Here is a 19,837-nt window from a genome sequence, read left to right as displayed (position 1 = left end):
AAAGAATGAACTTTAAAATCAAAAGTGAGAACACAACAAATGGATAAGAAGAAGAGAGACATGAGTGGAGCAACTATTGTGAAAAACTGGAGTGAAAGGAAGAGGTGGAGAAAAGGTTACAGACTGGAAAGTAACTGCTGATTCACCGTAAAACTGAGTTCACGCTACATCTGTGAAAATGTTTATTTTTTTATCTCCATTTCAACTGCAGCGTGTGAGTACGGAGCTGAACTGTGATCCCCACACATGTAGGAAATGTTCCTTGACAAGAGGATCCAAGCTAAGCTGAAACTCTGACACTGAAGCTTACGCAAACTAACGAAAGCCACAGGAAACACACCTGGAAAAACACTGTATCTTTGTTTCCGTTACTGTGTAGGTATTAAAAACTCCTATTATAGGCAATGGTAGGAGTAGTAGGGTCAAGATAATAACAATTACTTACCCTATCACCTCACTTTTACAGTAAGACGTAAAAACATGTAGATCCAATCCAATTCCTTTAAATAAAATCAAAACCATGACATTTTCTTAATTAAAAACACAGTTGAATGAGTTGTTTTACCACAAAATGTCTGCACTCTAACTAAATGACTGTTCAACCGACATTACGTAAGCAATTAACTCGCCCTTCAATCCACCGTTTTCAATGTTTAAACTGTGAATCACTACACTGCGGAGGACCAGTGAACGCACCATTAACTGATCAGCAGGAAGCCCCGTTCATCTTATTAGCAAATCTCGTTAAACCGACCACAACAGCAGTGTGTTATTGGCCCCCGTGCTACGTTTGCATAGCTGCCAAACCACCACAGATGGAGAAGAAAAGCAGGTAATAAGAGTTTACGCTGCTTTCAACTGCACCACAAACAAGTGGGGAATAATGAGGGAGAACACAATGGACGGTAATGACAGAGAAATGAAGAGATCTACTAGAATTAGAAGCAGTGGGAGAGGAGAGGAAGAAATAAAACCCAACAGAGAGGGATTTGTGTCCAGCTAGGTTAGCCATGTGTGTTCATGCTTTAGCGAGCTCAGCGACTCTGTTCCAACATGATGAATAGAGACTGGAGATATTAGAATATGAGACTGAAAGAGAGGGAGAGGTATCAAATGGAGGCTGAGAGGATAGGAGGTGGAGATCCTCCTTTTCCCATTCTTCCCCATATAGTTAATCCTCAGGGGCTTACAGTTGTTTTCTATCTCTCTGTATTTCAGTACTTCTGACTTCTGACATCCTCTCCTGATTCTGTGCCTCCCTCTCATCATGTCCTTCTGTTTTTCTGCTCATTTATCCACCATAAACATATTTGCATCTCGCCTTCCTCCCCTCTTCATGTCCTTCTCCCGTTGAACTCCCTGAATCTCCGTCTCCTCCCTCTCTCCTCCATCCCGCTCTGATTCCTCGCAGGCTTTACGATGCACGGTAATCTCACCGCAAACACATTTATCTGCACATTCTTTCCCCCTCTTCATCCTCTTGTTGCTCGGGCATTGCTGACTGCTGTGTGATGGTGCTTATGGGATATTTACATTCTGATCTGTGCACATGAAACAGATTGAAATGTATAGACAGAACAACGGCACGAAATCCAGCAATGACATGCCAGAACAGGGCAAAGAAACGAGACGAAACAGAGATGTGAATAGAAATTCAGAGCACAGCGCGACGGATAAAGGCCAACGCAGAGCAGAGCATGATTAAAATGAATAAGGCCAATACACAAGGATAAAGGGATCTTTAACAATCTGTGAGGAAAAAGATTGCTCTTTCCATCCGTACAATTTGATCCACCTGCAATGGTTTATCTCTATTTAAAGCAATATACTGATCATTTGGGTCACTTTGTTTCTCTGGTGCAGGTGGCTTTGTGACTTTAGGCTTGGTCGATGAAGCCAAGCCTGTAATCTCATATTGGAGGATAACTCCATATCTTGCATCTATTGAGCCCCCCCCCAAAAAAAGCAATTTCCCTCCGTTTCTAAAATGCCATTTTCTCCTGATATAGCATCCCCTTAAGCCCTCAAATTAAACATCGCCTGATCTCATCTCAAACTGTTCCCAAAGCTCCGATCAGTAGATATCTAGGACATATTTTTACAAAAATAAATACTTCCAATCCCCCTAAATTGGACATTGTGGACAGAACTGAGCATGTTTAGGCAAGAAAGATACTAGAATGTCCAGTGTTGCCTTTCTTATCCTACTTAATCCTACTTTCCAAATATCATATACCTGTGTTTACGAGGGTTTAATTCCAACATTACTGGGTATTACATTATTTCAGCTCCCATTTCAATCTGCCAATTTCTGGAGGTGTTTAAGGCACAAACACGGCAGAAAATGTCAGTAAAATTCAATTGAAAGTTTTAATGTATTACCGGTGTTAGCTCTGTCAGAGGGAGGACTTCAAATTGCTAGACATTTAATACAATGAGACTGCAATTATTTCACTTTCTAAGCGCGTCAATCCACACAATAGTTTCAATATTGCTCACTTAGAGACCACTTCAACATCCAGAGGAGGAATACAAAAAAACCTTTTCTAATTTCATGTGCAGTTGACATCTTTAGCTGCTTTGTACCTCTCACTCATTTCTGCACATTAAGGGTAGGGTAGGTAAGAATGGAGAAACCAGCTCGAGTGCGCTAGAATTTGAAAATACACAACCGAAAAAGATCTGCCCCTTCCTTCAGACTTCCTTACAGAGCCCCTCCTCCAACACACACGAACGCGCACATGACCAATGAGGGCACGAGATAAGTTTGTGCACGAGATGGAAGGCTGACAGGCAGGTAGGCCATCCAGTTATTTTAGCAGGGCCGGCTCAGATGATTGGTCGTGCTTTTTACAGCGCCACGGCTTCCACAGATGACATTTATTTAATGTATTTATTGTCAAAGCATTTAATATATTCATTGCTATCGGGATGTTAAGAGCATTCCATGGAATATAACAAAAAATGTTTCTGAAGTGAATTACCTACCCCACCTTTAAGCTGATGCTCTTACTCAGGAGTAAGCCTAAACCACACTGCAAATACTAAAAAAGATAACGAAAGATGCATCAAAGTTGCAGTTTGTGTCCACACTGGAAAAAATGCTGCTCCAAAAATAAGTTAAACAATATTGAAAACAAGCTGTTTTCACTTGAAATAAGTACAAACATCTGCCAATCGAACAAGTGAATATTAGCTTGGTAAGATCTCTTGAAATAAGAAGGGATATTCAGATAAATCAGATCTTGTAATTAGCTGGAGAACTCATTTTGAACTATATTTGACCAGAATCAGGAAATGTTGCGTTACAATATAAACCGCAAATGCTCAAAAGTTTTCTGTTTTCTGATGTGAGTTGGTGATTTCTAATAAATACGTAAAAAGATACGTGTTTCATCTGAGATACGACTCAAAATAAGATTTTTTGACTTAACAAGATGATGCATTGTCTAAAAACAAGACCCGATATCTCACTGCAGTGTTACTTCTGAAGTTAGTATGTCTTATATCAGGTGTAGGGATATATTCTGACTAGATATTAGACACATATACTTGGCAAGATTTAGAGTTTTTGTAGTGACATGTGTCTGTTATCCTCCACTGATCCTACACAAGTGATGTTTCAAACACGCTGATATGTGGCCTCATATGTCATCATCACCAGCTGCTAACGCCTGTCTGTGGTTAAAAAATGAGACTTTTTGTCATTTTTAAGTGGTCCCACAATCAACAGTTAATCATTAGCCTCAAGAACGTACACACAAGTACACAAACAGCGACACTAACACAATTCTCCGATATCTGAAAGACAGATAAGTTAAAGCAAGCGAACGCGTTTAATTCAGTAATGGACCGACCAATTATAACCATAACTCATCGACCAATGAATTCACAGAATTCTAATATTGACTTTCATTAGTTCAGTGACCAATGTATTATTTTTTATGAGTTTTTGCCCATCAACAAATCAAAGTTTAGGAATATTTGACTGGCAGAATTCTAATATTGACTTTCATTAGTTCAGTTAACCAATAATATATTTCTTGAACAGAAAATACACACTTTCATGGTCTGGTTACAGTTAAGTAAATGTATGCCCTGCAATTTTATCCATGTATGCTTCTCAACTTTGCACCTTGTCTGTAAATATGTATTAATCATCTGTACCTTGCCTCACATTTGCAATCAACTTTGATACTGTAATCAATATGGGAAATATACTGTAAGCTCATGGCGTTTATCTACTCTTTTTGCACTTCCTGTTGGATGCAATCTGCATTTCGTTGTACTACGTGCAATGACAATAAAGCTGAATCTAATCTAATTAGCTCTCACAGGAAGGATTTAAAAAAAATGTATAAACAAGTTCTGCCCTCTTGCTTCAACTTACTTAGTTTTCTTGCACCTTGACTGCATGTGTTAAAGGTAAATTAGCTGAAAAAAGTAAGTAAGCAGACTGTGAGGTTGTTTTTCCAAATGGTTTGAGTGAGCTTTAATCTGCTGAATCTGGTGAATTGATTTACTATATGGTGTTTCTCAATGTCGAGTACGCTTGCTTGGTAGCACATGTCTGCCGAGCATCTTGCTTCAGAAGCGAGGCAAGAATACTTCCTGGCATTCGGAAAACGAAGAGTGGAACAGGCGAGCAAGTGTGCAGGTGTGCGTCATATGAGAGGCCCCGCATTACATTTTACGCCACAGATTTGGGGAAATTGGTCCGTGCGCAAAGCATTGTGGGAATTTTAAGACCGCGGAGTCTACACATGTGCAGCCTCGATATTTCTCGCTACGAAGTACGCCGGGCTCGGTAGAATTCCAAGTATGCTGGAGATTGGAACAGTACTTCGGCGGCACTCGATGACGTAGTATGCTTGAAATAGTGGCTCTGGAGCAGCTTTACTCGACATTGAGAAACGCCCACTATCCCCCCAAAAACAACTCAAAAAAGGAAGTAGTTTGGGGGTTTGCTACAGACCTGGCATCCCAAAACTGTTACAGCTGCATCTCATTGAACCTCTGGACAAAATGAATCCAGTGTGTTTTGTGGGTGGGAAGGGGCAGTGTCTTTAACAGTCTCTGCAGGTTATTTTATTGATGTGTGCTTTTTTATATCTAGCTCTCAATCAGTCAGGCTGCTGGGTAATCAATACTGGTAGAGGGCATTAAAACCCAGTGTGTGTGTGTTTGTGTAAATCCATGGAAAAGGAATCCTCTCCTCCCTAATTCCTGCTCCTTATCTCTCCTCCCAGACACCCATCAGTGTCACATTTTCAAAGATATATGAGCCTGATAGTTTAACGACTTTTAACAGCATTTCCTGCTTTTCACACTCGAAAAGGGGCTTATGTTGCACCCTCCACTGATGTTACATTACTGTACATACTGCCTACTTGTTAACAATTACCCGAGTTTCTCATGTTTTGCAAATGTCCGACATGTTTCTGTGTGTTGAGGAAATAATTTCCAACCGTGACATTAAACAAAGCTTGAACTTTAACGCGTTTCCTTTTAAAAGACAATATTTAAAGAGTTCCCTTCAAAGAGCTGATTTCTTTATAATGCAACCATGCCTCTGCTATCTGAGCTAATACCATTACGCGTGTAGAAATCCAGTTTTTCTCGTTCTTAAGTGGCCACACGATCAATGCATAATTAATAAACTAAATCACATCCTCTGCCAGATTACATTGTGCTCCAGCCTTGGAACATTTGCCCACAAATGCACAATGAATAAAGCACGAATGCCGAGTGGTGCAATCCTGACCTGATCGACCCACTTTTCTAAAGCACAAGTGTCTTTCATACACAGTCAATTGGATCATTAGCACATCAGAAAACAGGCTTTTTGATGTTTTTTTGGTATAAACCTTTGGCAGGAGCTCACTGCCGTTTCAGGGGGATTCTCACTTCCAAATCTCCTTTTGGAATCGTTACACTGCAGCTTCACACAATCTGTAATGATGCTGCTGTAAACACGACATGAATGCACTGGATACGTTGTGTCCATGCAAACAGAGCCAAGAGCAGTAATGTAGCAGAAACATGTGAAATCAGTTGCTATATCTCCGAGTAATTCTTGACATTTTGCCACAACTAGTGTGAGAACTGGACCCTGAACCAGGCGTTGTTGCACATGTGTGCAGCTCTGCCGCTTCAAAATATATACATTACATTTCATTTAGCTGACGCTTTTATCCAAATCGACTTACAATTACCAATTACAGGGACATTCTCCCTGGAGTAACTAAGGACTAAGTGCCTTACTCAAGGGCACACTAGTGGTGGTGTTCCTGGCGGGATTTGAACTCACAACCTTGCGATCTTCAGCCCACCTCACTATCCATTAGACCACCACTATCCCCAGCAGTATTTATTTACCATGCATCAAGAACAGTCACTAAAACGTGATGCACACAGCTGGGATTGGAGCAGTTGTTGATATTGATGGATTATAGCGTTGGCCAACTTTGTAAAACAACCTAAAATGTAACTTTTATCAGCTAATTTTTTACAATGTTATCGGATGAATGACTAGGTTAGTTAGACCCTAAAGTCAACAAGCGCTATGGTCCCCGTCCTGTGTGTGCATCACTTTTTAGTGTCCCCATTTTTGTTGTGTATTGATCTTCTTGCACCTTTCTATTTACCTGCAGTTTTGTATTTCCAACGTTTCATTTGTGCAGCGCTTTGCGTAACCCCTACGCTTGTTTCGTTAAGTTGGTGAATGTCTTCTTAACGCTGCTAATGTTTCATCAAGTTGTGGCAGGTGTTTCTTCATTTGCATGTGTTTTGGCACATTAGTGTTTTTCTATTTGTGTTGTTTTTGAAACAGCAGCTTGTTTCTCCCAATGGAAATGTTTTGGGGCCTCCGTATTAAAGCTTTTAGCTGAAGTAAAGAACTCTGCATCACTGCTTGTAAACTGGAATAGAGCGTAATTTAGAAACTATCTCCCCATATCATGGAAACACAACAGGCTGCGAGAGAATGGATGCTCCTCTTAATGTCCCCCTGCTGTGGCAAACTGGTGTAGAACTGAAATAACTGAGAAACATAGCCCCGAGCTGCACAATGCATTCACGTGAACACACACACACACACACACACACACACACACACACACACACACACACACACACACACACACACACACACACACACACACACACACACACACACACACACACACACACACACAACTATAAATCTGTTGCTTTCTTTCAGCAGCCATGTGCCAACAGGAGACACTAATCTGAGAAAGAGAGGGGGAGAGACGGGGATAATGTGACCTGAGACTGGTTCAGATAAGCACTTTTTGTCCCTTCTCTATCTCTTTTTCTACAAATCCAAGAAACACACACAACCACACACACACACACAGAACATCATTGTCAGTTTGCCTGCCACTGAGTGTCACCGTGACAGAAGAGGTCATGCGGATGAATTGCTGCTTTTATGGGATGTGAGCTTAGATGCCGGATTCGAGGTCAAAAGTCTAAACATCCAATCAGGACGCAGCATAGCTAAACCCTTTGAACGCAGGGATCATGATAAGTTACCGGCGGGATCTATTGACGTCAATGAGGACACCGGCACACAATACATATTATCCAGACGAAACCAGATGGTTGAAAAAGGTTTAGTCTTCAATTATGTCCGACTAATTTCAGTTTTAAAAGACAATATTTGACTCTCTCACAGTGGATGATATGGTCATAATGATCATATCTCTAAATGTGGACATAACTGTCAGCAAATACAGTCAGTGTTTCCATAACAGCTGATTTCCTGGCTCTTTAAAGAGGCCGTATGATGCTTTTTGGGGTTTTCCCTTTCCTGTAATGTGTTATAGGTTTTAGTGTAGAATAGAAGCACGAAATACAAATACAATCTGCATAGTTGGGCCCTTTTAATGACGTGAATTGTGGCCTTCTATAAATAAAAAACATATTGATCCAAGCCTGTTGTAAAGACATTGAACGATGACAACACACTGAATGTAAACTGCCATTGCAAGTCACATTACAGTATATTAATCACTAGTAAATCATGAACTAGACTTTTTTTGCACATGCATGATCATGAGTAGTTTTTGTATCCTTGGTGGTATCCTTAATCGAGGTATTCACGTTTCTGTCAGACTTAAAATATTCAAAGATTAGATTTTCTTCTTCTTCTGTGGTTCCTGCCTGACCTACTGTCTCAAAGTCTTTCTACCTATTTGTCTTTTTCCAGTTTCCTGCCCGCAGTTGAAGGATTAGAATATGCTCTTCTGAAATCGGCTCGTCAGCCTGCCAGCCACTGATAAGCACACTCAGGATCGATTAGATCTGCCTTTAATCTATTCAACTTTTCAGTCGAATGAAATAATGCTTAGTATGTGAGATGTGAGGTGCACGATACGGTGACTTTGGGAACCCGTGCCCAGAGGGCGAATGCATTGTGAGCCGCATTTTCAGGCATGAGATCATATTAAATATGCATTTGAACAAGTCCTCTCTAACAAGCTGCTGTAGGCAAATACAAGCTAAACAATTCAGAATACATTCCTATTAAGCATGAAGGACAGAGATCATTGCTTGGAGAAACAGAGGCAACGATGGGAAGGGAAACAAAACTCACCAATATAATAATAATGGATGAAAGGCTGAATGAAAGGGTTGCAGATAAAGCTCTCTGTGTGCTCTCACCATCCCTCTCTGAAACAGGGAGCCAGTTAAACAGAATGCTAAACAGGCAAGTGGGGCCTGATGTGTCGATGCCAATTCACAAGCCTTTTGATTAAACACACACACACACACACACACACACACACACACACACACACACACACACACACACACACACACACACACATACACACATACACACATACACACATACACACACACACACATACCATGTATACATCACTTCAAGGGACATTATATTGACTTACATGCATTTCCTGGAGACTTATCCTAACCTTAACCATAACCAACACATGCCTAACCCTAACCAAGTCTTCACCCTAAAATTAATGATTCCCCTTATGGGGACCTCCATTATGTCCCCATAAGGGAAGCCAGTCCCCACACGTGACTGTGTAAACAGATTTAGGTCCCCACAAGTATAGTAATTCTAGGACACACACACACACACACACACACACACACACACACATACACATACACATACACATACACATACACACACAAGAAATGTCAGAACGCACCTTTAGCTCATTACGTTGAGGGTTTTCTCTGCACGGCGACACAGATCTGAGGGAAAGAAGAGAGGGCATTCAGTTAATCACATGTAAGAAATAGCATTTATTGAAGAGGAAAAGGGTTCAAAGACATTGTGTATGAAGTGATTATGATGTAATTAGATATGAGGTAATTGAATGTACTGCATATCTCATTATGTTCATGTGATTATGATGCAGGGCACGGAGTGAGAGGAACACATGTGGCTCGTTTATAGCGGGACATTTCAGGAGAAGGACACAAATGTAATAACAAAATGGTTTCTAATGCACATTTAAACAAACACATCTCTTTCAACCTCCATATGTGAAGCCGTCAGACTCTCTCTCTAATCCGCCTTCCTTAAGCTCTCCACAATGACTTTGCAAGTTTCAAAACAGTTTCCATGCCATTAAAGGAAAGCAACATCAACAAAGACGCAGCAGGCGGAAATCCTGCAGAGATTTGTGGATTTTCAAACAGTATTTAAATGTATTGCATTCCACTTTCTTATTCCCAAACAACTGCACTGAAGCAATGCATGAGGGAAGCGAGGAATATAAGAAATATAGTATATTTAATTCATGTGTTGACTACTCTGAATTCACAGAGTCACTTCCTGGTTGTGCAGCGACTCAGTGCTCGTTAAGGCTTTCACCACAGAGCCGGATGCAAAGTGAGGAATACACTTTTTCAACACAAACACAAACTCACAGATTAACGGTTGCTGTCCTGATTCATTACAATGCACACCTGATTCCTTACGATTGGCTGAAAGTCTTTGACATTATGTATTCAAGAGGCCCGTTGGTTTTGTCAAATTCGGCCCTGATTCTTCATTTCATTTTCCTGTTCACACTGCGGGGGTGCGCTTGAAATATAAATGTTGCTATAAATATTAAATGTTGCTATGAGGTATTGCTTTCAGTTTTGAAGAGCAATACTGGTGTGATGTCATCTTTTTTTAATGAACGCAAAAGTTAAATGTTTGCATCATAAGTATGATTTACTGATTTTACATTTGCCAGTACAGCATTTCTGTCCAGAAACTAATTAAAACAGTAAATCTTTTGCATTATGTGACACCCCTTATTGAGCCAGTGGTGTTTAATTGTTTAGTACTCCATGGCATGACTAATGATACTGGTAATCTCTACATAAGAATTTCCCAAATTTTGATTAATAAAGTATATATCTATTTATCCATCTAGTAGTAGTAGTAGTAGTGGTGGTAGTAGTAGTAGTAGTAGTAGTAGTAGTAGTAGTAGTAGTAGTAGTAGTAGTAGTAGTAGTAGTAGTAGTAGTAGTAGTAGTAGTAGTAGTAGTAGTAGTAGTAGTAGTAGTAGTAGTAGTAGTAGTAGTAGTAGTAGTAGTAGTAGTAGTAGTAGTAGTAAAAAACCAATTGAAACCCAACAGCACAAATAATGTGACATGCGTTCTTTGTTATTGTTTATTATTTTCATAAATCAGGATATTATAAGTGTCTGAAGCCACTGTGTCTTAAAAATAGTTGCAAACAAGTGTCTAAATATGACGACTGAACATCATCACGCCAAACATTAGCTACAATTAGCTTAGCGGTGGTGACTGTGACCGTGCTGTAGTTCCTTTATAGCCCAACGTTAGCCACCTTTAGCTTAGCGGTGGTGATGTGAAGTCATGTGACCGTGCTGTAGTTCCTTTATAGCCCAACATTAGCCTCCTTTAGCTTAGCGGTGGTGACTTGAAGTCATGTGACCGTGCTGTAGTTCCTTTATAGCCCAACATTAGCCTCCTTTAGCTTAGCGGTGGTGACTTGAAGTCATGTGACCGTGCTGTAGTTCCTTTATAGCCCAACATTAGCCGCCTTTAGCTTAGCGGTGGTGACGTGAAGTCATGTGACCGTGCTGTAGTTCCTTTATAGCCCAACATTAGCCACCTTTAGCTTAGCGGTGGTGATGTGAAGTCATGTGACCGAGCTGTAGTTCCTTTATAGCCCAACATTAGCCGCCTTTAGCTTAGCGGTGGTGATGTGAAGTCATGTGACCGTGCTGTAGTTCCTTAATAGCCCAATGTTAGCCACCTTTAGCTTAGCGGTGGTGACGTGAAGTCATGTGACCGTGCAGTAGTTCAGTTATAGCCTAACGTTAGCTTTTTTCTTCAAAAAACAAAAGGTGGTGTTAATATGTGAAGATTTCCTGCTGAACAAAACCTGTAAATATCAGAAACGTTTGTTTGCCACAGATCTTGTTTTCTGCAATACTCCAAAACCAATTGAAAAATCCCATTGACTATTTTTGGAGGAAACTCTTTGATGCTAACTTCCAGGTCGGCAATAGAAAATATGTCATCCCTGCACCACTGTACTGGTGAATGTGTGATGGAGAAAATGCCCCAAAATGAGTTTACATTCAGAAGTTTGACATGACTAAGTGTTTGGAGCAGCACTGATTGAACGGAGGACGATTACAATTGATCACAGATGTTTTTGAAAACCTTTAAAATGTTCCATTGCACCCCCATTGTTATCTGGCCGAGTCAAAGCTCTCGCCTCCATCAGTGAGAAGCCCAGCGGGTGAACAAGGCTAAAACAAACTGAGTAAAGCAACCTTTTTCTTAAAGTTCTCCTCCATCCAGTCATTATGTGGGTGTGATGGTGCATGAGTGAAGAGATGAGGATAGAGAGAGATGTTTTATTGCTGTAATGGCTAAATATCAAAAGGCCAAAGACTGCCTTTATCCACCGTGCCACATTTCTTTTACCCACGTCTTAATGAATGTGCAGGGAGAGATCAAACAGCTCCGAGGAGCGACACTGTCATAATTAACCTTCCCTCCGTTTTGATTAAGGACTAAAGATCAGCCCTTAGTGGCTTTGGTGGAAAATACTTTTGTTAGAGAGGTCGTGTGTCTGTGTTAAATGGATTTCAAAGCAACAACTAGTGAAACAGAGTTTTACAGCTACAAAGACGTCTATCACTTTTATACTTTCTAATAACCTCAGTGCCTTCTTAAGTGCTGCGTGATCGACGACACAAATGAAAGCAATTCACTTCAGAGGCTCTATTACAGTATGCTCTGGGGTTTTCCCTTTCCTGTGTTGTGTAATATAGGTTTTAGTGCATGTAAATGTGTCGAACGGAGCCAGTTGAGGTGGTTCGGGCACCTAGTAAGGATGCCACCTGGGCGCCTCCCTAGGGACGTGTTCCAGGCACGTCAAGCTGGGAAGAGACCGAGGGGTAGACCTAGGACCAGGTGGAGGGATTATATCTCTTCGCTGGCCTGGGAGCGCCTCGGGATCCCCCAGTCAGAGCTGGTTGATGTGGGGAAAGGAACGTTTGGGGCTCTCTGCTGGAACTGCTACCCCCGCGACCCGACCACGGATAAGCGGGAGAAGATGTATGGATGGATGGTGCATGTAAATGGTCTGCAGAGGCTAAAATCCCTGTGTTCCCTCCAGATGGCGTTTCTCTCCCAGTGTTTTTTCCTCACCTGTTCCCATAAAATATCATATTAATTAAAAAGAATGGTTTCACTCTTTTGCATTTCAAGAAAGTAACAGCAGGAGAGTGATGTCCCGTCAACGCCCAGCTGCCAAAAACACCTTTAAAACCAATAATTATTCAGCGTTAGTAAGACACCTATCATGCTATCACTGTTATCATGTATCAGATCAGCCTGCTTTGTATGCAGAGACTCCTGTCACCTTGTTAAAAAAGGAATACATGTGTTTGATCCAAAGCAACACGTGCGTACACAGTACAGTTTGAAAGCCCTGCAGTAATCAGTATTGTGTAATAAGAGCAATGTCACAGTGGAATCAAACCAATCACTATTGTGCTATCGCTCTCACCGACGATTGAGCTCATTCCAAGCAGAAAATGACAGCTCGTTATGTGAGGGGAAAATGGATTTCACCGTGTTGTGGTGTTGCAAGATTCCCCGAGACAACACTGTCAATACTGTAACACACTGTCTGAGATATGCAGTGCATGAATAAAGGCCTATCGATTGGGAGTCGGCTGCAAACAACTGTGTTGCATTCAGATGCACGGCTTCCAGAGAGTGATCATATTGGGTATTGATTTGTGTTTTGATGAATTGCATTCATATCTAAAGAGTGATTCCCTCAATGTGAGAAGCCTACGTCTCATGCTTTGTTCCTGCAATAAATAACAATCAACATACAGGTGTTTGAAAGACGTCATGATGTATGGAAACACTCCAGTCATGAACATATTGTTGTTTTGGCTGCAGAGTGCATCCCTAATGGTAGACTGTTATCATGTGGATCTATAGATTTTAAGCACTGCACATCCCCGCTATATTATTCTCTGTTGCACTGCACAACAAGAGGCCAAACAGCAGCACTTAACACTCAGCGTGATGTAAGAGTCCTCCTCTGTGCAACAAAAGACAAAAAGCAGGTATGAAATGATTTATGCTGCAGCTGCTAGAAAAATAAGCCATTTAAGGATAATCATCATCTCACAGCTAACCAGAAATCTGTCTTTTTTTGGAGGGATTTTCGTATCAGTTTGCAAGCGCTGTAAGCATGCCGACTTTCTCAAACACACACACACACACGCCATGCACACATGCAAATAGACAGCTTGAAATGCAGCCATTAGTGTTGCGTCTGTCATTAGCTAAAAGGCCTGAAGCTGGAGCCACACCAGAATAATTATTCTGATTAGAGTCCTCTAGCTGAGCTCTATCCAAACACATTACACTCTCTGGGATTACAATCTGGTGTTTCATAGTTTCTAAATCAAGATGTTGGGATTTATCCCGTGATAGCAGCCAATTGGAGGCTCAGCATTGAACACAAAAGCGGGAGAGAACGCCTCATGTTATGCAGAGCTATAAAAGCAAACAGCAATTTCAAGTTAGTCTGGACTGGAGATAAAGTTTGAAGCCAGTTTTTCCTCCTCTCACAGCCTCTGCTCTCGGCTTTACAGGGCAGTATAACTTTGACCTTTTTCTCGAGGAAACTTGGCCGCATCCGAGGCCCTGAAGTCATTCTTGACCCGGAGTTTAAAACGCATTAAGACCACTGCAGACCTTCCTGACAATAATGGAGGGTTATTGGGTGCTGTTTGTCATTTAGCACTGTCCTGAAATATAACCCCTCTCCTCTGCAGCACTAACTGACCACAGCAGTTGAATGGGCGCCATCTGATAGTTGAAAATAATCATTTTGAGATCGAGCGGCTGAGATTTAGGGTCCCAAGGGCCAGCCGGGACATTTCTGAAAGGTATTTTATTCCCTTTGTTATACAGGCTTTCAATACTTAATGACTAAATCAGGCAATGATGGCATTTTTCCAAAAGTGTGGCACATGTGTGACTCTCTTTATATGTAATTTCTAAGCTTAATCCTTTTATTTTTTTCATTTGTCTGCACTGTCAATTTAGTTTTAAAGTTTTAAAGGATTTCAGATTGTCTGTCATTACTTCGATAACTTATCACAGATACGTGCCAATTTATACATTACCACAAACCCACATTTACAACAGCTCTTGTGATTGGTCAACCGCTTAGATGTCCCGCCCCTTAGCCTATCACGTACAATGTGTTGGAGCGCTAGCCAATAGAAGTGCAAGTGTTACATAGAGATTTCCATATGTTCCTTAAGATAACAAAGCAGGAGAAACAAGCACTGTGGGAATTTAGCCTTTGCAGACCATTTACATGCACTAAAACCTATAAAACACACAACAGGAAAGCGGAAAACCCCCCAAAAGCATAATAGGACCTCTTTAAAATGAGATGTTTAAGGGATTACTAGTGACTGCTGTTCGCTGTTAAAACATATCCTCAAAGAAAAATCAAATGTATCAATTGTATGTTTCATAGCAAGCAGCTTAAAACGCCCATGATATGTAATCATTATATCTCATGTCACTGGATGGCTGTTTATGTAAGAAAGTCATTATACGCATGAGTGTGAGAGTGAATGTGCTCGTAACAGCGAGCATGTGTTCATGGGTTTGATGCTCTCAGTACGACTGCGGTGAAATGATGCAAGCAGAATGTGATAGAGGCTTTGAGGATCAGCACAGTGGGCGCAGCTGGCAGACACACACACACACACACACACACACACACACACACACACACACACACACACACACACACACACACACACACACACACACACACACACACACACACACACACACACACACACACACACACACACACACGTATTGGCTGGCAGGGACTGGTGGATCCCAGCTGTGTCAGTATTATTCATTCGCCAGTATGCATTCACAGGTGCATGGACGCATATTCAAACACACACACACACACACACACACACATTTCAGTGTACGAGTGTATACAAGAAGTGTTCTGGTACCTGCACACGCCCACCTGCACACACGCATCGCTCACTTTGGCAAGCATGGTGGGAAACAAAGGCGACCTCTTCAGCATGTGATGGGTCAGCAGTTTATGACACCTGTCTAAATCTGGCACCAGTCTGACTGGACTGACCACGCACTTATTTTTGGTCTTTTATATTGTGTATCTTTAGGCAAGCCTCCTCCTCCTCCTCCTCCTCCTCCTCCTCCTCCTCCTCCTCTCACCTCCCTTCTGGCTCATTGCTGCGTCTGAAATAAAGTGCTCTACAGGAGATGCAGGTGCAAGTGGCGGCCGGTTATTTTAAAGGGGATTGGTTGGTAACTATAGCCCTATGCTATCTGTGAGCTCAGACGTGATACTCCTACAACACTTGCTCTAGACAGCTGAGTATTTTTCCGCTTCCTCATCTAAAAAAGTATGAGCCAAGCCTGTGTCAGATGCTCTGAAATAGCTCTATGTGGTTAGATAAGCCTGACAGATAGAAGTCAGATATATCTATTTTATTCCTCTCAAGTGGCTCGCAATACCGGGCTGCCTACCCTTGAAAAATTTCATTTGGTTGCATAATTTTATATTGAAATATACCTTGTAACTTTAAGATTGTACTCTATTTGTATTCTTGTTCAGTTGGCAGTTCTTTGTGCCCTCCCAAACATCTCAAATATATTAAATGCACAATGACATGAGCGAACATGTTGATGTCCACACGTTTGCAGGATAAACTATTCCTTGATTGGTAATCGTTATATGAATTGATAGACGGCTAATAAATCTGCTATATTGTCAGGGAACACAAACACACATTTTAGACCACATTGAGTTATGTCAATGCTCTTTTCGCTGTTGTTGTAAGCTGCACTCTCTTGAAAGCCCTCATCCCTCTTTGCTAAATCTGCAGAATCTGGGAACAGCAGGCATGATTGTAAGGTCATCAATCTCACGTTGATGCTGCTTTTACAACAGATTTTGATCTTAGCAGAAGCTGCGGCAAGATGGAGATCCCCGTGTTGCTGGAGAAGTTTGAAAGCCAATCCTCCGAGCTTTAAAGCTGCTTATTAAAACCGTGTTCTTATTTCTGAACAAACGATCCTTACTGAAAACCATTTGGCCCTAGTATAACCTGCACTATAACGTGTATCATATGTTGCATACAAATATGTAAGAGGATACAGTATAGTGTTAGCATAGCTTGCTACACAAGTCTGCAAACTGCTAATCCTTAATGGTTCAAAATGTGCTGTTACATAAGCTAATTTCTACTGTATACTAATCACACTGAGGGTTGATAATGTGTCATTAAAGTCCAATAAGAAGCCAGTGTAATCTGTTTTTAATGTCTAGTCTTTACAATGACATCTTAAATTCATAGGTCTCCGGTAACTATTACAAACAAATCTAAAAAAATCTAATATTGTCCTTTGGCGACGCTTTTGTAAAATGTAGCTCAATATATTTGCCACATTGATTTCCCTTTATTTAAATATTTCGGTAATGTCTCACAAAAAGCAGACCATGTTTTAAACTCAGTGAGGTAATTTGAAACTTCACCCTCAGCGTTCACACGGCCAAAACACTTATTAGCCGCTTGGGAGTCATTTGCTTTTTGTATATTCATTGTGTGTTCAAAATTGGATTGTAGAGTAATTTCTCCTCTCCCTTGTGGACATAAGATAAGCAAACTAAAAACCAAACCAACTCGTGTTTGGACTCTAAGAAAAAAACTAATTTAAGGATGCAGCACTTGCCAATGTGGTGACCCCAATTTGGAGAGAGGGGGGTATACAGATAAGATAAGATAGGCTTTATTGTCCTAGTAGGATATGTGCCTCAGATGTTAGTGTCTGCACACAAACAAGACAACACATCCATGTATGCATCAAGTCCAATTGCTCTACATCAGAAAATAAAAGCACATTGTTATAGTATTTGTGTCATTCTTATGTGATGTTAATTGATTTTTGCAGTACAAATACACCACAGATGAAACCCTATTGGCATGCAACTGGATTCTGATCCTGTTATACACCACCCCCCTCCGGTTTTGTTTTTATGTTGAGAAGGAATATGAATAATTATGAAGTACACCAACGTGATTTTCATTTGCTAAGATTGCTTCTGATGCACCTCGGGCGGCTTTCTTCCCCGCTGCTGTCGCCACAACAAACTGTGTGTGAACTTCAGAGAGAACTGCATCCTGTGTCACTGCTACAGGAATGTGGTGGAAAACTACAAGAGGAGACTTCACAGTGGTGCAGGAATGAGTCCTAAAACACGTAAATGAGTCAGCGTTTCACCACTTCCTGTACCCTTGTCTCAAAGTCAATGGTTTATTGAATGTGTTTTGGGTTAGATGCCTGAAACAAGGTCTGTGGTTGTTCTTTGTCTCTTTAAATACGTGAGTAAATACTCCACTGGTGAGACTTAACAAAGGAGGTTTCTAACAAGTGTCTAAATGAGACATATTGGTAGTAGTACGAACGACACAAATAATGTGAAATGCATTCTTTGCTATTGTTTATAATTGTCATGAATCATACATTATAAGTGTCTGAAGCTCCTGTGTCTTCAAAATAGTTGCTAATAAGTGTCTAAATAGGACAACTAAACGGCATCACGTCCAGCATTAGCCGCCTTTAGCTTAGCGCTGTTGACATGAAGTCATGTGACTGTGATGTGTTTATAGGCTAACGTTAGCTTTTTACTTGAAAAATGATAAATGTTAGTTTTTAGATCTTATTTTTTTGCTATATTCCAAAAGCTTTTTGTCAACGGAGCACATGTGATGCTAACTAAAAGTGTGTCATCACTGCACCACTTTCTCTTCATTGGCATGGGTAAAGGCTGATGGAGAGACATATATAAATCACTGCAATATCTAAAACTGTGAGGCAACTGCTTTACTACACAGCCTTCTAAACACACACACACACCAGAGTTCCCGTTAGAATATTTTTTTGCCGGTCAACATGTCCGTTAAAGTTGAAATCTTCCGGACAAAATTAGATAAGTGCCGGTTAAAGGTCTTCTTTGTTATTTATTGAGCTTTAAAACAAATTGATATGATTCGACATTAAACAAACTAATTATAGTAGATTAACTACATTATTCAAAAGTGTACAGTAATTTACAAAAAACGCGGGGAATAATAAACGGAGCGCTCTCTCCTTCTCCTGACAGCCCGTCAGTATCATGCAGCTCGCGGATCCAGTAATGAGTGACCCGACAGTAAAACTAAACATATCTATAACTAGTTTAGGTAGTTTGAGAGGTAATTAAAATAGCTACGTGTGATTTTCTAACCTGAAGTGTGTTTTGCTCTGCTCGCCGCTGCAGGGGATCATGCAGAGCTGCGTGTCGACTCGTCAGCAGCAGCCGATCTCTCTCTCCTGTCAGATTAGACTTTACTCGCATTTATGTCCATATCGATCAGATCTAGCTAGTTCTAGCTAATGATATGACTACCTGCTTGTTAAAAGACACCTAAACAATAAGCGTCGCTATGCAACCGGATGAGGCCACAAAGTATAGCGCAGCATTATGCATTTGTTTACATGCCCACCGGAACCCCGAGGCATTACCAACAGATCAACGCACAATCAACCCATACAGGACATCTCTTTCTCCACATTAAGTGTTAGACATTAGAATTGACAATTTTTGTCTGTCACATACTCTTTTGTCTGTCACATACTATTCTTGTCTGTCACATAAGTGGCGCAACTGATGCGGTATTGCGCTAAGGGAAAATTATTTTGACCGGACATTTTGACCGGAGAGATTTAGATTTGCTGGACTTCAGCATATTTTACCGGTCATTGTCCGGTAATTACCGGCTAACGGGAACTCTGACACACACACACACACACACACACACACACACACACACACACACACACACACACACACACACACACACACACACACACACACACACACACACACACACACACACACACTGCAAACCAAAGGTACACTCACACACTCAACATGAAAACACTTCTCACACACACACTACACCGAACACAAACACTCAGAGATGGAGGCATACACACAGCAAACTCAAACAGATAACGACGGCGTGCGTTTCCGTCAACGTGGTATGAGGGAAGAGATATATTCCTGTTGACATGTTGACTTAGAGAGACGGAGAAGAAACGAGCGAGAGTCGTTTAACGGACTGGGAGAGGAGGGAGGTGAGGGGGGAGAATACATCTTCTGCTTCTTACATATTCAGTTCTGCATGGCTCGGCTGCTTATGCATGT

General features: G+C 41.1%; 1 protein-coding gene across 3 annotated transcripts in view; it reads right to left on the bottom strand.

Annotated features, from left to right (window-relative positions):
* Positions 1-19,837, bottom strand: part of cdh11 (cadherin 11, type 2, OB-cadherin (osteoblast)) — a 109,376-nt gene that overhangs the window by 48,905 nt on the left and 40,634 nt on the right. For all 3 annotated transcript variants that reach the window (XM_034135922.1, XM_034135924.1, XM_034135923.1), the window contains exon 2: positions 9,213-9,258. The gene's annotated coding sequence lies outside the window, so the exon portion shown is untranslated. The remainder of the gene's footprint in view (positions 1-9,212; positions 9,259-19,837) is intronic.

Source organism: Trematomus bernacchii, unplaced genomic scaffold (assembly GCF_902827165.1).
Source record: "Trematomus bernacchii unplaced genomic scaffold, fTreBer1.1, whole genome shotgun sequence".
NCBI classification, from domain to species: domain Eukaryota; kingdom Metazoa; phylum Chordata; class Actinopteri; order Perciformes; family Nototheniidae; genus Trematomus; species Trematomus bernacchii.
The sequence above is the reverse complement of the archived record's forward strand: the minus strand, read 5'-3'. Positions and strand labels throughout refer to the sequence as shown.